General features: G+C 38.6%; 1 non-coding gene and 1 pseudogene across 1 annotated transcript; one reads left to right on the top strand and one right to left on the bottom strand.

Moving 5' to 3' along the window:
- Positions 1–67: 67 nt before the first annotated feature.
- Positions 68–137, top strand: trnat-cgu. Its single transcript has one exon. It is a non-coding gene; the product is annotated as a tRNA-Thr (tRNA).
- Positions 138–1582: 1445 nt separating this feature from the next.
- Positions 1583–4205, bottom strand: LOC119884766 (annotated as a pseudogene).
- Positions 4206–4588: the final 383 nt, after the last annotated feature.

Here is a 4588-nt window from a genome sequence, read left to right as displayed (position 1 = left end):
ATATATAATCCTTTAACAGTAACAGGTTTTACTATAAATGGTATAAAGTGCCCCATTTACATTGCCAGGCGCGGTGGCAAGTGGTAAGGCGTCGGTCTCGTAAACCGAGATCGCGGGTTCGAACCCCGTCCGTGCCTGTCGCCAGTGATATCAACACAAACAACTTTTTCGTAGACATGACTAAGTTGCAGTTTATGTGTTGTAATTGAATACAACTTCTACACATATCTGTCACAGAGAAAGTTTCTCAAGTCCACAAGAGGACGTTAAAACACTCAAGGTTTTTATAGGCTATTCAATTTACCATAGTGTGAAGATAATGATATATTCTATGCATGTTGGACATTGGTATTTATCATTTGTCACAACATCTGAGTTGCCATTCAATATAATGATAAAAATCAATTGCACCATAGTGTTTTTCTGGCCTGGTAGAAAAATCGTTGAAGACTGCAAATACTAGTATATTTTAAGTATAAATAAGTTAATTGTAATAATTTAAAATATTAAAGTAAATTATAATTGTTGTTCGATTTTTTCCTAATACATTTTGAAAATGTTTTTCTTTAAAATTTTTTTAAAAGGTCAGAGCCCCATGGCAAAAATGTGCTGCTGGAACCCTGTCAATCAACCTGTTTCTTGAGTGAAAAGCTCAGCAGGCAAACTTATGAAATATCAAGATAATAATCATGGTCAATAAGGAAAGTGTGATCAGCATACTTACCTGGGATCTGGGAATGTTACCCAGAAACTTTGTTTCAAACAGAGACTGTTTTATTATATAAAGAGAAACACGAAATTTAGGCAGTAGGTGACTATTACATAAAATGTAATTAAAAAAATATATATATAAAGCTGTAAGACTATCAGGCATTCTGTGGCAATTGCTTTTAAATATTTTACTCTGTATATCAATTTTCTCATTTAATGAAATCCCTGCTGAGTCAACACACATGATTTAGTCGCCCCTCTTTTGTGTCTTTTGTTTGGGATGTAACCTCTTTAAAAGTGCAGACCTGTCACCTTTTCACCTCAATGATAAATCCAATTAATGGGAATTGTTGGTCTCTGTAAACAAGAGCACAAAGAGTACGGTCTAGACCTGCTCTATATGAAAAGCACAGTGAGTAACTGTTGTTGTGAATTGGTGCTATATAAATAAAATTGAATTGAAAGTATTTCATTTTATTTCAGTTATTAACTCTTCGACTTTAATAGCTTTTGTGTTTAAGCAGGTTTTCTGCTCATGTTCAAAACTTTCCCGGGCTGTTTCTCTTTGTTTGGTTTGTAGTTTAGCCCCCCCCCCCCCCCCGCAGCCCTGTACCCAGGATAAACAGTTGATGAGTGAGTGAGGACTGATTTTCCACCACAACAAGCTTTTCCACCATACGTTTTTATTAATGTCATTGACATTGGTGCACAGACCTGCATTTTGATCAACAAATCATCTTCATAATGAATGTCATACAGGGTATGTGGCTACATTGACTTCCATCAACTGCAGAGCTTTATAATGCGTTACTTGACATTATGACATCACCTTCATTATTGCAGCATGTCATGTCGTGTGTTAGCATTAGAGCTACAGCTCACGATTAAGAACTTGTACTGCCCATAAATTTTGAGCTGTGTGGTTTCCCAGTCAAAAACATTTCCTCTTGTCACTCTCTTCCCTGAGAACATGTCTTGGATCGTGCTGTCTGAGAGGACAGAATCCCACAAATTAACATCATAGATCTCCCCAACAAAACTCTGTTTGGCATCAAAACCACCCAGATAAGAATCTGGATCTTGTCCGAGGAGAACCCTGCCTCCGGGCCGGACAGTGTGACCTTTCTTGTAAATTTTGGTCAAGCTTTTCCTCCCGTCCGTGAAGAGGGCCGCCGCACCTGAAATGGAGTCCCAGATGACGCAGAGGTGGGTCTGCAGGGCGCCGAGCTCAGGGACTTTGAAGAAAACCCCGTCTCCACTCAGGTAGAAGGACAATCTAAACACATACATATAAAATTCATTGTATGCATATTTCAAAACAGAGTTTAAAAGGTTTAACAAAGCAACATAAGTGAGTGTAAGTCATCATGGGAAAATGTGGTCCTGGAGACACTGTAGAGGGAACACCTATGCCAGGTGTTATATGTCTATATTTATATGTCACTCATCGTACTCCCCCTTGTCCGGTAAGGATCCAAGGTGGAGTACACCAGGTGGAGTACACCAGGCAATGGTGGATTTGGGCTGCAGTCCCTAATCCACCAAAGCTTCTTTCTGTTTCGACTGGGGGCTCTGGTAGAGGCATTGTGGGTGGATATTAGGTGTGTTCATAGGGATGTGCACAGATGACATGTAGTGCCAGTGGAAATAAAGACACACAGGGAAAAAGCACAAGCCTGCAGTTAGCTTCCGCCTGCCGCAGGGACATGGGATATGCGTGCTGTGCTCAGCGGGGACGCAAGGTTGTCCGACACTGTAGAAGTAGATAGGACAGCAACGATTGTAGCTTGCACAGGTCCCAAGTCCAAAAAAAAGTGCCAGCTGGCGTTTGAGAGGGTAAAGCAGAACCTCTGTGGGGAGCCTCTTACACCTAACTTCTCTCTCCCTTTTGTCCTGCAGACTGATGCTTCGAACAGGGGGTTGGGGGCTGTCCTGTCCCAGCAGGTGCAGGGAATCGACCGCTCAGTACTGTACATCAGCAGGAAGCTTTTAGATTTTTAGTAAACAGTAGTACTAGTATCAGTGGTATTGATAGTAGTAGCATATTGTTCGTAGTAGTAGTAGTGGCGGTGTTTGTAGAAGTACTGTTAGTAGCAGTAGCAGTCATAGTAGTAATGTTGTCTGTGGGAGTATGAGATATTTTTGTCATTAAAATGAGGAAAATTTAATGGAATGGGGTCACAAATTTGTAACTAAATCTTAAATGCAGAATATCAGCGTGTTGTTGGCTGTCAGAGTGTCTACCTGCCGTCCAGTTCACGCCACACATTCAGCTCATCATTGTCCTTAGTCCGGTAAGCAAAGAGGATGACCTCGCGCCTTCCGCTGAGCTCTGAGGCCACATTCATGCACAGAGTGAAAGCCCTCAGTTCCAGGGGTTTCTGGGGGACCATCTCAACATAGCTGGTACTGGTCTCAGTCTGGAATACCAAGGTCTTAACGGCAACACTCCCTGAGAGACAAGAAACATGTCTTGTCAACAAAATGTACACAGCAGGCAACATCAGTATGTTTGTCTGAGTTCTAAATGTTATATAATAATAACAATAAGAGCTATTTGATAGCAAATTTCATAAAACTACAAATACTAAAGAGCTTCGGTTTATTAAGAACTCGTCATCTGAGAAATGTTTTGTAGTCACTGTAAAAAATATAATTACATGAGATTAAAAATACAACATTGTGACTGAAACAATATGTATAACCCAGAATTTATATCTTGCTGCAGTATGGATTTGCTGATGTTTCCATTTCAGCAAATCTCCTATTTCATCCCTATTAATATAAATTTATATATAATAAATATATATTATTGTTATTTGACTTGAGACACTGAAAGAAAATATCTTGCTCTCTGTCTACCTGCTGGCCTAAATGTTGTTCATCTACAGATTTGGCTGCATTTATTTCTCTCCTTCTCCTGTCCATATTCTTATATCTAAAGAAAACGTCATTTAATCATGTTCATCTCTGTTTGACATATTAATTAGCACCAGAGGTATATCGTGCTGCACATAATTCATTGCATTTCACACAGTTAATGTTACACACAAAATACTGCATACAGGGATGTAGTGGTGTTTAAATGCACCTAAAGCGAGTTTTAGAGATGTAAGAAGAATTGTTTTGTTAAATCAAAAATTTTATGTTATAAATCATCAGCAAAAATACCTTTTACGAGTTTCCAGGCTCCTTGGTAATGTTTTAAAATGTCTTGTTTTGTCAGACCAAAAGTCAAACAAATGCTAAAGATACTTTTAACCATTTTTTGCTTGAAAAATGACAAACCTTTAATCAGCTATAGAGACAGTTGTTCATCAACTCATTGATTAACCATTTAATTTGCAGACTAATGCCCTTCAATTAAAAATTAAACATTTAATTTATACTGATTCCAGTGATATGCATATGAAGACTCAAAAGAAAGATATAATTACTGCACCGGCCACCATGGAGGTGACACAGAGGGGGAAAAGGATGGCTGAAAGTCCCATTTTGTCCTTGAAAACCTGCAGAAAATAAGACAAATTTACTTTTGAACTTTCACACATTTTCACGTAATTTTAAATTATATGCCGTGTCAGTGTTTTTTGTGTGTAGGAAGTGTTATATAAAGACATAAAAGTACAATGAAACTGTACATACCGTGCTCCTGCAAAGGTCCTGCTACAAACAGAACCTGAACAGGGTTTTTATTGTGATTCCACGAACTCCTCCTCATTACAACACACGGATATGCAAATAACAGCCTCTATAATCCTTTATATCCTATCTATTAACTTAAGATCAGATGAATCTGACTGTTTAGACAAGACTGGATCTTATCGATGTACACAAAAGGGCAGACAAACAGAACTAAAGGTAAATATAAAAAAGG

The sequence above is a fragment of the Micropterus salmoides genome, unplaced genomic scaffold (genome assembly GCF_014851395.1).
Source record: "Micropterus salmoides isolate LMB-PRFRI ecotype aquatic unplaced genomic scaffold, ASM1485139v1 Ms_hic_scaffold_3656, whole genome shotgun sequence".
In the NCBI taxonomy this organism is placed as follows: Eukaryota; Metazoa; Chordata; class Actinopteri; order Centrarchiformes; family Centrarchidae; genus Micropterus; species Micropterus salmoides.
This window is presented reverse-complemented; position numbering and strand designations above follow the sequence as displayed.